Raw genomic sequence first — 12,993 nt, forward strand, 5'->3', positions numbered from 1 at the left:
CAGTCTGTGGCCACACCCACTCAAATGACATCTCTCGCAGGCCACGCCCCGCGCACCTGTGCACCAGGTGCTGCTGGAGAGGGGAGCTGAGTGAGTTTGTTGCGCGTTTTTTATGATTATTTTTATTTTCCTTTATTTGAATGTAGATCAAATTTCATGTAATTATGTAGTATAAACCTTACATAAGAAAAGAGTAAAACGCGTATTTTCATTGGGAGCTATTATAGCATTTTTAATGCACCTTTGTTCACAAAATTAAGCATGTGCATTTCTCCAAGCCTACGTTTGGAAAGTACTTTGAAATGTAGCTTTGTAAAGATTTTCGGTATTTTCCAGAGTATGTTGTATGATTATGCTCTTATATTCGTGGTAAAATTGTCACTTGCAACTAACCTTTTAATTGGTTTTACATTGTAAATTTGACTTTTTGGTGTTTTCAGTTTAGTGTCTTGGGGAAGGACATGATTCGCACTAAATATTGGGAGTTTAAACGTAAGTATAAACATTTTATTCATTTCTTTACAAGTATCTCATTAAAATATGTTTTGCGCTATCTTCCCTAGTGAAAATGCCGTTTGCTACTAAGAAACCTTGGTTTAGATTATCTTTAAATAACCGTCTAAATACTTGTGTTCCTGCGTTTCCAGTTTGGTGTCTGCGGGCAGGACATGCTTGGCTCAGCTACTGGAATCACCGATGTAAGTATAAACCTTTTTATTCGTTTATATGTATCATATTGAAGTATCTCCCGAGAAGTATTGTTGGAAATGTGATGCACCCGTGTCAAAAGAAGACTCAGACTGGGAGATACTAGATTTCTCCCGGGCAGAAATGGTTTTGACCCGACAACATTGTAGGCCTGCTGTTTATAGAAACCGTTTTCTGCTCAACTACAATCAATTTCTGTTTTTTTATGCGTCTAAAAGAATATTCAGAAACCGTTTTGGCTTTCGAATTGCATCACAACAATTAAAACAATGGAGCCTATAAAGATATGGATGAATGATTTGTGTTAACTAAATTGTTTCAGAAAAAGAATGCTAATCCAAACGGAAAGCATAAAAAGAATGTTAGTCTGCGATCGGCACACGGTAGAGGTATTGTGCTTTGGGTATTTACCTTTGATATGTCATCTTTAAATGGAACTGCTTCAATACCCTCTTTGAACAGGAGCATTTTCTGTTACTTTATTCTTGTCAATCTTCTGAATGTGTAAGTGAATACAGAAGCTCGATTTAACTAGCTGGGATCATTTCAAGACTGTTTGTAACCGAAAGTTAATACTGATTTCTGTTGTTTTACAGGAAATGCAACTTCATTCCGGTCGCTGCCTCGACTGATAACTGGGATTAACAGTAACGTGCTGTGTGTTTCTGTTTTAACATGTAGTTGCTTGCAAATGTTTTCTTACTCTGTCGACTTGTAACAGTATTTGGGGTTAATGTAGCCGTGCTTTGACACTTTGTAATTGAAATGCATGTTGATTTTTGCTTCGAAGCCTGTGTATCCGATGAATTGCGATGCTTTGTTTTTTATGCAATTTTCGCTCAATAAATTGTTGATTGAACCTTGATTTTGTTCTTTCATTTCTTGTGCAGAGTTCTGTACCCCCTTGACCCCGAAAAACCCCGATGTTGGTGAGTTTTTTGGCGGAGAGATTTTGCTAACAGTTTGTGGCCGCAAGGGGACGCCCTATCGCTTTTTGACTTGAAAAGGTCAAAGGCTCCCCCCTTTTTAAGCGTGTCCAGATTTTCCTGCCAAAAAACTTAGTATCTGGGGTCTTTTTCGGGGTGTGGTAGCAATCAAGCCGAGCCTCGCCCAGCCCCCCTCATTGGAGTGGGGTAGGCGGGGGCTGGCTGATTGACCGCAGCTCTAGCCAAGCCCACTCACTCCCGGCAGGAGAGGAAGGCAGGTTGGTGGTGGCTTTGGTCCCTGCAGAGAGGCAGGTCTCCTGGTGTGGACTTAAACGCTGAATGCAGACTTCCAGAACTTGGAGAGCACGCTCAAACAGAACACTCATTTCGGCGTCCTAAAACACAAATTAAACAGGAACGAATGCAATTAACAAAAGTTGCAACAATACATTTTCGTCCAACTTTCCTCAAAGTGAAATTTGATTGTTTTGCATTTAAAATAAGAAAATTAGAAATAAAACGCAAACGCACCTAACGCCGCAGAACCTCGCCCCGCCGCCATCTCGCCGGACGCACCTGTGGAACAGGTGGACGGGGCGTGTCCGCTGGTGAAGGTCACTCTGGGGGCGGGTTCGGCTCCTGAAGGACAGCTGTGCACTCGGCTACAAGGGCTCAACACTGACGTTACTGAAGATAAATAGAAACTTGAACTCACCAAATCATAAATTTAGTATTTAACGGCTAAGGATTTTCAGAGAACCCGATTCAGTGACATTCCCCTACAAAACTGCTCGCCAGACTCGTTTAGCTTGCGGCCGGTTGATCGTATCAAGAGAAACGTGCTGGAGAGAGACCCCTGTCGCTCCTAGTTAGAACTGCACCTCTCTCTCACTGCTAGTGCCACACCTGTCCTGAAGGTGTCACAGTGGTATAAGGGGCTGCTTTTTCGAATTGAATTCCGATCTATGCATTTATAAAGGTCTTAAACCCCCACTTTGCCCTGTTTTGGAAGGCCCCGAAAATGGAGCCCCCCAAAACGGCCAGCGTGGTAGAGAACAGCCACTTGCACAAACTCACCCCGACAGCATGAGAGCTACACCTGGGGCTTAGATCTCAAACTGACGGGGAGGCTCGGGGCTCGACTGCAACTCACACGACTCTCCGGGAGTCGACCTGCTCTCTGAACTTTAGACGTGTCCGATGGTTCAGCCCGTGGAGCCACCAGGCCGGCCACACAAAATACCGGCCATGTACATCTCTTATTCAGCCTAAAGCCAAGAGAGCTTGCAATACGCAATACGCAATACGCATTGCAATACGCATTGGCTTAAAGTACAGCAAACACGTTTAATTTGATATTATAAGTCAGTAAGATAGGGTGTTAAAATCTACAGTAGGGACTCAGCACGCTGTATGTCATTGATCACACGTGACGTTGTGTGACTATACAAGACGACTCGGATGATTCAAAAGTTTTTTTTTCTAACTGCATGAACAATGAAATTTATGTAAATGTTTTAGAATAATAAACTTTATTTTATATAGTGCCTTTATTTTATATACAGTAGCTGGCTTCTTGAAGCGTTTTACAGAACGAAAAAAAAATACAATATATACACAATGAGAGGAGACAGTAGATGATGAGCTGTGGTAGCAGCAAAGGGGTGTAGAACAGCACCGGTTACAGTAAATAAAGACCCTTCTAAAGAAAAATGTTTTGAGCCCGGATTTGAAAGAGTTTAGGGAAGGAGCCTCTGATATCAGGTGGGGAGCATGACAAAAGCAGCTCAGACAGGTACTGAGGAGCCAATGCAGAGCCTTGTAGGCGAGCATGAGGATATTGAAGCCGACACGAAACTTGACAGGAAGCCAGTGCAGGGACTCCAGGACAGGAGTAATACTGTATGATCACTTTGGGTCAGTTCGGGTGAAAACAAATGCGTTGACCAGCTTTTCAGCAACAGTTAAGCGATAACATAGAACGAAGTCTGGCAATATTTCAAACGTCAAACGTCAAGCCTGAATCAAATATCACCCCCACTTTTTTCAATTGTGACTGCAGCTCAGGTACAGTACCATCCACAGAAAGGGTACAGCTTTGGCTTAACAAGTTAATAGGGGTGCCGATAAGCATGACAGTAGCCAAGTGCAAAGAGCACAGGAGGTGAAAATGTCCTCTACAAATATCAGACGGTTGGCACTGAAGACGTGGAAACAGTGTAACAGGTATCTCAGAGTTTGTCGTTGTGATCTCCTACACAGTGGAGAAGCAATTTAAAAAGTCGTCAAAATGCTGGGTTACACCTGAAGAAGGCTTCACAGCCGAAACGTTGTGTTCCTGTGTAGAACGTCCATCAATAGTAGTTGATTCAAGTCCTCAGACCCTTGAGAGGTACTGACAGTCAACCACTGTCAAATAGTCATGTACAGTAATCACAGGTGAGGCTCCCTATCAGGCACTAGCAGAGTCATTCTTACTGCTTGATCCAAACCAGAAAAACGGGACTTACGTAACCCGTTTCTGGCACAGGGTTAACGCTCATTTCTAACAGTGTACTATTTGTGATCTGAATCGTTTTTGAAAAAAAAGTTTCAATAAATTACTTCACCATCGGCTCAATTAGTTGTAAATTAATGTCCCTGATTAAATGACAGAGTACGGAGTGGGAGTTTCCACCACATGGGTTACCCGTGCCTTTGAAAGGCTGTGTTTACAAAGCGTGCGAAGCGCACACGGCCAACTTCATCACCCAATTCCGCGTTTTAGCCGTTTTTAGGTAATTTGAAGCCACACCAAGCCAGGCCTGATAGAACCTCGATGACTATTCAATTAATCTTCCAAATTAATCTTCAATTAGCTGCCTGGAATATTTTTCCAGCAACTGGGTGGGCGTCTTTGCCTTTAAATAGCGGGTTCACGGGTTTTGCGGACACCTAAGCGCATACGTGCCCAGAAGGACAACGGCGGCGACAGGTTCGAGAGGGGAAGGTGCATTTTGTGTTTGTAGGGACAGTTAAGCTGCAGGAGGCTAATTCAGGGCAAGACCTGGGTGACCAAACGCGTAAAACTCGTTTGGGAGATGAGCGCTATAGAAGGCGGTCTCGAAGCGTGTGTAACCTTTAAGGTTCAATTATGCAGCTCCCCAGGTGCGAGAAGGACTTGAAAAGCGTGCTGCCTTTTCTGCCCCCCACCCCCACCCTTAATAAAAAGTTTTAAAAAAACAGCTGATGAGACGTATCTTGTTTTGCAATAAAGCGGTTTTCTTTGGGTACAAACCCCGAGAGCGTGAGTATGTGGGACAGGTGAGACTCATCGGCGTGAATCACACCGGCTCTGCAGCTCCTCCAGAGCCAGTCAGCGGAACGAAACCGAAAGGCTTTGAAACAGCAGTTTAAGCACTTGTCCCGGGCGTCACCTAGCGACCACAGAGCGAAATACCTCTCATCTTTATCTTTTTAAGTTAAAAAATACGCTTAATTAAGAGAAGTGCATTAATGCATTAACCTCCAACATAAGAGACACTGACCCGGTCCAAGACTGGACGCCGGTGTCTCTCCTCTCCTGTCTTCCCCTTCAGAGCTCAACCACCTCTTTAACAAATTACCGACCCGACCCGCGGGGTCCCCTCAGGCGGCCTCTCGCAGGCAGCACGCAGGTGCGGGCTCATTACAACGGTGCGAGCCGGAGGTCCGCTCTGGCTTTGAGCTCAATTGCAGCGAAAGAACAAAGTTGGAGACGAGCTGGACTTTGCGGTCAGCGCGAACTGCAGGGACTCTGCATCAGCAGCGCGTTTCAATTAATCGGGTAACTGCGTTAATGTGTAATTACGCTGTCCGTGTCGTGTTTATCTGTAACTGAATATCCCCGACAACTTAATGTTCGTTTTTAATTTCGCAACGGCATTTAATGGTCAAATATACTAGATAAGGGTACGCAGCTACTACTGCGATACTCAGTTGCAATTAAGTCACAAAACAAACCCGAACAGCAGCCGCGGGTTTGAGTTTAAAGATGGATCGTGTTTTAGCGGTTTTTATTCGGGTTGATAAATGATATCGATTCACCCGGAGATCCCTCAGACGAGTAAAATAACATGCAGCTATTTCGTGTGTAGATTGACTACAGCAACAGACGTATGAATGTGCGTCACGCGTTGCATGCGCTGCCCTTCATCTAAGAGTTTTTTTTAATGTCTGTACATCTTCTTGGCTTGAGGTGGCGGGTTAGATCAGTAAATTACGGGTATGTACTGCATATGCCTTAAAGCAGAGTTTGGCATTTGACCCTCATCGCTGGATGCAGGTGCTGCACAGTACAGGAAACATTCATTTCAACTGGAGGTGAATCTGAGCCCATCGGTTCCCCATACAGTACAGTCGTGTATATTCGCCTTCATCTCCAAAACCTCACGAAGAGAGCAGGTCTACTGTACTGCTTCCTAATGGCAGTTGTGACGAGCCTCGTGTTTATGAGTGACTTTACTATTGACTTCCACTCCCAGTTTGTCACTGAAGTAGCTCATTGAGTCCTCTCAGTCTCAGTCTCACCGAGCGACTGCACCTGCTCCCTCTCAAGCTCCGCAGTCAAAGGAGTCAAACCCGGGACCCAGAGCAGCACAGCAGCAATTTTAACCACCATGTCACTCCAGATCATATTATATATGAATAAAAAGAATACATTTACGCTTACTAACTTTCAGGTTTAATGCCATCCAAGAATGATGAACTTGTGTCTCTGGCGTCCCCAATTGTCAAACAGACTTCAAATTAATTCTCTCCATCGGAAATGCTGAAAAAACCCGGTATAGTCATTCCCTTCACCACCCAGGCTGCTGTCCTTGTGTCAGAGGGGCAGGACTGTGGTCTGTGCTCCATGAGCTGGGACCTGCTGCTGCCAGCCCACCTCAGAAGGAATATCAGGAGACCCTTCTGGATACTTGGTTGACATTACCTGATAACTATTAGCAGATTAACCTGCCCAGTATTAATATGAATAGAATCAGAAAACCTCTTCCAAAAGATCACAGCACGGGAACAGAAAAAACAAAAACAAATAAATATACAGTATTATACAGTGTCTTGTTTAGGTTTCTATATTTTGCAATGAGAAAGCGAGTTGGATACATTTTATGTAAAAGTTACTGTATGTAAACTTTTGAATCGTATTTCTCAAATTCTTGAGGGTAAACAATATGTCTGAGATTAACCAGGCTGTATTCCACATGTATTCCTTTAGAAAAACAGATTTTTCTTCTTCAGTGCCGCTCTGGGGACTGTGTTGTCCCAATCTTTATCGTTTAGGTGTGTTCCCTCTGTAGGAAGGCTGCTGACAGCCTTCACTCTTTCCCATATTGTAAATGATGTTTTATTCATGACATTAAACCTACTGGGATGGCCTGTCTTATGAAACAAATTATTTTAAGGAAATGGGAAGTATAGATCATAGGCGAGCATGACCCTTTCATAAATGAAACAATTCCCTTATTAAATAAATGAATCAAATAATTAACGTTCCTTTTGTGTTTCTTAAAATACTTCTGTTATGTTCATTATCCATTATCCCAGATTAATGCTTTGTGAGGAGAAACCACAGCCTTCATACTGAAAGTAAATTATTGGTTGGAAAAACTTGGCGAGGAGTTTAGTGTGTGTGTGTTGGGGGGGGGTCACATTTAAGCAGAAAATAAGACCACAGAGCTTAACAAAAAAGTCATTTTTTTCACCACAAAGAATCAGGACCAAGTGGTGATAGAAGCAAGCACAGAGAGCTGCAGAAGACATTGAATAAAACCAAAAAATGACTTGATTTCACAGTGAGATGACTATGCTGCTGACATCCTGCAAAGAGAGGAAAGTTTTGCTAATCGGTCACATTATGTCCTCCATGATATGTAACTAATTGCATCTCTGAAGCTCACATGCTGACATGGCAGTCTGCTATGAGGAGTGCTTTTCCGGTGGGAAATGGGGGGTTCCTCTGCCTGGCCCCTGTGAATACCGGCTCTGCACTGGCTCAAGCCGGACGAAAGGGGCTACAGACCAGTCATGACATTCCGCTCCCCGAGCCGTCGCTCCGCATCAAGAGGCGTCCAGTGGATCGTAAAAACCCCCATCAAGGAGCAGCATGCTGAAATGCAGAATTTTGTCTTTTCTTGCAGTATGAGTGTGCCTGTGGCCCGTTCCGATTGGACTTATTTCGCTTGCTGTGCTCTGAAACCAGGGAGCTCCACTGAGGTAAGAGGGGGTACTCTGTGGTGCTGTTCTAGATGAGAATGTCTCAACTGGCCGATTATATAAGAGTTTAGAAAATGTGGAGTCCAGAAATATGCACGCTACTCTAGACGATGTTTGGATGATGTCTTTGTACCCCTTCAGAGAAACATCACTGTCTTGCATTTGGGGCAATTTGCTATGAATCCCAGTATCTTTTCCTAATCCTTCCGCCTGTTGCTGGACTGTTGATAGTCGTGAGTTTGCTACAACGCTGTTGTACACTTACTAATTCTGTGCCACCTCTGATATAGAGGACTCCTCAATTTCCTCTTTGACTTTACCTTAAATTGCATTTGCTCTGTATCAGTCCACATCTGAAACCACGCTAAAGCTTTGATTGTCTTAGTTTCCCTCTGGGTGTTGGTGATACACCCTAGCTGGTTCTGTAGGGGATCAGGCTGTCTACACACAACACAGAATACTTCATGGACCACTTATTCTCCTTATCTGTTCTGGTTTACACCTGGGCTTACTTCCATTTGTATTAAGTCTCATCCAAAATCTTCAACATTTCTTTTACTACGTTTACATCTTACGAATGTTTTGGGGACAGACAAAAGGTGAAAATCCACAACGCTTGGGTAAGTGAAACTGACAATGATTTTTTTAAACAATTGTAACAATTACAAATATACTTCCTTTAGCAGAGGGAGAGAGAAGGTTTTAGATGGTTTTCCTGCCTCCCTCCCAGTACATTAAAATACACCCTCAGTAAAATTAGAAGTCAAACTTCATTCGTGGAAACGTTAATGAAAAGAGAGTTCAAACAAGTGTGAAATTATATATCAAGAACACAGAACAATTATGTGAGATACTCAGTTCAATTACTTCTTCGTGTTTGCTGTGTAGTTATTTACTGGCTAAAGGGATTTATGCTTTAGTTCATCAAATCATTAAATACAAGACCAAATGACATGAAACAATGAAAATGGGACAAAAAACTAAATGGATCAGCTCACCCAAGGACTAAAGCATCATTTAGTGCTGTACTCCTGCCAACAGTGGGCTTAGACTGAGCAGTACCATTGGTCAGCTGGGACCTGTGTTTTCCAGGACTGATTCTGCTGTCTCGAGCGTGCCAGGTGACACTGAGGCCTGGAGCCTTAGACTCAAGTCCAGCCGATGTCAATGAGTCAGTCCGAGCCATGGTGGGAGCAGAAGTCAGACCTCAGACCCCTGCCCCCAAACGTGAGCTGGGCGGACTCACGGTACAGGATGGCTGTCTGGAGCAGGCATCAGAAAACTGCTTTAAAACATTGAAAAGCCAGTGCAAACCGCAGCAGAGGAGCAGCGTGATATATTAAGACAAAATCCCCCAGGTGGTGTAAAATACTGCTTTGGTGGCGCAGGGACCTATCAGTTTGATACAGATTCTCCTTCACTGCTGCTGTCACCTATGGGCTGTCGATGCTATCCTCTTCAGGTGGCGCCACATCGATTTTCCTGCTGTTTACTAAGGCAGGAACGATTAAAAGATTAGCGTGAAGTACTGGACTGCGTGGAGGCTCAGGAGCTCAGCGCTACAGGGCTGGGCTTTAGTTTATGTTCAGTTGCAATACGAGCAGTACAGGAACTCACAAGGCCAAATCCACACTTGCATACACCCTTCCACAAGAGAGAGCAGGGACGTTCCTGCACGTTAATGGCATTAAAATCCTTCAGCGACATGACTGTAAAACCTGACTTTTAATTGCTTTATTCCTCGTTAAGTGCGGCACCCTCAGGCTCACTGCTTTTACAGTTACCTTGAGAACTGGAGCCTAGAGAGTGGCGTGGAGAGGGGCAGCAGTACTCCTGAAGTCTGGACGACGAGGAGGAGAAATGGGAGCCATGAGGGAAAGAATTAGCACTAGTTTACAATCCCCTGGAAAAATGGCTGTCCTGCATCCAGTGCAATAACTAAAGTTGCTATTGCAGCATGTAAATTATTAAAGCTTGGTAACTTATACAGTATTTGAAATCCCTTTATATAGCAGTGCTATTGGGGAAATTACAATCAGATCTTGTGAGAAATGTTACATAGACATTTACTTGTGTTGAAGTGTCAGCTTTCTGTTTGCTGTGCTATTTCGCAGAATATTCTAATCCCACTCAAAATAGTGCCTGTACACAACATCTGATGGTTGGTGACAGCACACAGTACAGTATATAGCCTAAATATATAATTATGCATTAACCTATGCAACTCAAATGTTCACTTCCACATTTTTGTACTGGGTGTTTGAAGTCACGGACAAGAATAAAAAAGAAAACATTGCCAACTGGGAAACAAAACATCAGAGTGACTGTTTTGCTGGCTGGGGCTGCCACCCATCTGAGACAGGGTTTGTGGGACCAGCAAGTCTCTCTCGGCTCTCTGTGCAATATCTGCAGCAGTGTGTCAGGCTCTGCAGTCTTTACTGTGTTTGTTGGGCAGTGCGGGGTCTCAATGAAGATGCACACAGAGCCCACAAGTGTAAGAGAGAGAAGGAAAAGCATTCTGACAGCCACAAACATAAATCCCAAATACATTTACATTTCAATCCCACAGCAGGCAGAGATGCAAGGCAAGGGAAAAGTGCTGATGTTTCAGGAGTGTAGTTATTAGATTTTACTTAGTAATAAATATTACTGCAGTGGCGGTGATTAACACAGCTCATTGCATTGCGCGCTTTTTTTTCATTTTGATTTCAAGACAGCAGTATGCCGGGAACTAAATCAATCAGAAGTTTGCCTGGCAGACAGCCTAAAACTCTGCCTGTGATTCTCAGAAGGTTTGATTTTGTTAAGAATCGCAATCATTTGTAACGAGTAAGTCAAAAGATTCCGAATGAGGAGGCCATTCAGCCAACAAAGCTCTCTCTGTGATGAATAGTTATTTTGAAAAAGACTAATTGGATACAATTTAAATAGCATGACAAATCACATGACTCCCTACAATCAGATAACACTCAGGTATCCCACCACACGCACCCACAATTCAAGCCTTCTATAATTCTTTATTTCATCAGAATTATACTCAACGAATACTTCTAAAATTGCTATGAATGCAGATACATATATTAGCATTATCACTTCCCGGCAGATCTCAGAAGCCAGACAAGGCCAGCCCTGGTCAGTGAGATCATAACTGGGTAGGGGAAATAGGTTTCGGTCCAAAAGACAGTTGTGCTGTCACAAAGCTGGGATCGCAATTGGTGGCCTAAACGATTCCCTTGAGCTTTGCGTAAGTGTAAACTTGACCTTTCAGCTTTTAGGAAAAGCTGAGATTTATTTAAGCTGTTTTGTAGTTTTGATAAATGAGGACACATTTGCAATACTTCTTCTCTCTCCACATAGTCCCCATTAAATGTCCCCAAACTGGTGAATATGAATCCTGTCTTGCTTTCTGTACCTCTATTGCCTCTAGCTTGATTGGTGTCTTTGTACTTTTATAATCGGTTCCTGTAAATTAGGAGCAAATTTTGCTCAGGAACAAAAACGAAGCATAGAAAAATATTCCTCCGAGTTGATTAACTGTAGTGCCCAGGTTCAATTAACAATCCTGTACTGCAATCTTTCATCAGCTTTTTGTTAAGTGGAATTTCTGAAATACAAAAGCAATTATCACATCTTCACCATCCACAAAGGAAGATTTGGGGAATTGCTAGGCAGCAACATTTTGGGAGTTTGGGATGGCTGCTTTTCTGTTGCTTGCAGTGGGTTTTTCTATGATGCTGTGTTTGCTCATGTGATAAAGTTCTACAGAAGCGTGTAATCAATCAAGAAAGCCTGATATGCACGTCTCATCTCTCTCTTTTGGTCCGGAGTAGAGTATTAATCACATGGTATAATCGTCTGTCTAGCCAAATGTAAAGGGCAAAATCATGTCTCATTTGGGATCAGCAGCTGATCGTCTCCAGAGACACAGGACCCGAGAAGGAAAAGAGACTCACTCCCACTCACTGTGGCACACACAGAAACAAACGTGTACACGAGCCCCACAGTGGGACACAGTGAAACAGAAACAAACGTGCTGGTGTCTGCTGGGGAGCGGTCTCCAGACGCTGGGAGACAGGGCTGATATTCGCACCTTGGGGGGATTCGCACAGTCGCACCAATAGGTGTCCTGTTGTGGGAAGGCTGGGCAGTGCCTCTGCGTTTACCTTTGTGGGCAGTGGAGCTTGTTTGAAAATAGTAGCTTGGACTTCTCTAATCCCATTTACAGCTCTGACAAATTACCCCCGTATCTCCCCAACCACAGGAAAACATTCTCTTTTGCCTGATTAAGGACTAATTTGTTTTTAAAGCCCAAAAGACATGCTTTTGTTCGGATGATAAAAAATAGAGTGTTTTCATTTTTTTTAAGTGCGTGTCGTTCCCCAGTCGCGTTCTTAACTGTCCTTTCCAGGCTGAAATATCCCACCTGTCAGCGCGCCGGAAGAGCACGGCTCAGGAAGGGGATTGCTGTGGTGTCACTTTGCTTTTGTCTTCAAATGAGAATGACCTTCTGTGCTCGAGGGAGGGCTGCCAGATTGTTTGTTTTTTCCCCCCCAAAAAAAAATTCTACACATTATCGATGCGCACAGCTTGGCCTGCACTCATTAGCTGTCGCACCACTGTTTCGGCAATCTGCTGTGAGCAGCAGGGGGAGACCCTGCCTCTGTGCTGGTCACCTGCGCTTTCCACACAGTGCTGTGGGCGTTGTTGTCATGTGTGACCATTGTCAGGCCATCAGACAGCTCGCTGGCTGCTGACAGAGTCTGGCCTTTAAAGGGGCAGCAGGTGTTCGCTCTGCACCCTCTGCTGTGCTGAACCCCCCCACAGTGCCAGGCCCAGACGGCGGTACAGTTACTGCACACCACCAAGCAAACTCATTTTGGCGTTTTTACTCATCTGCTCTTTGCCCCAGTGAATAGAAAATGAACCAGCGCAGTTTGCAGGGAGCCCATCCGAGTGAATTGTTTCACAAAGTGAGCAACTTGGAATAATAAACACTCAAAGATCCATGTCTTGCACTCTCAACTTTCCCAAAAACATGGCTCTGATTCCTACATGCCTCTTCAGGAAGTCCTGTCATTTCACCGGAGAAGTGGAAGGATTCTTAAAGGGTGTCCTGCACGTCGAA

At 43.9% G+C, this 12,993-nt stretch overlaps 1 long non-coding RNA gene across 1 annotated transcript; it reads left to right on the plus strand.

Annotated features, from left to right (window-relative positions):
- Positions 1-266: 266 nt before the first annotated feature.
- Positions 267-1,514, plus strand: LOC148816895 (uncharacterized). Its single transcript, XR_016094640.1, has 3 exons — positions 267-492; positions 648-698; positions 1,305-1,514. It is a non-coding gene; the product is annotated as an uncharacterized LOC148816895 (long non-coding RNA).
- The last annotated feature ends 11,479 nt before the right edge of the window (positions 1,515-12,993 follow it).

Source organism: Atractosteus spatula, chromosome 22 (genome assembly GCF_055471065.1).
Source record: "Atractosteus spatula isolate fAtrSpa1 chromosome 22, fAtrSpa1.hap1, whole genome shotgun sequence".
NCBI lineage: Eukaryota > Metazoa > Chordata > Actinopteri > Semionotiformes > Lepisosteidae > Atractosteus > Atractosteus spatula.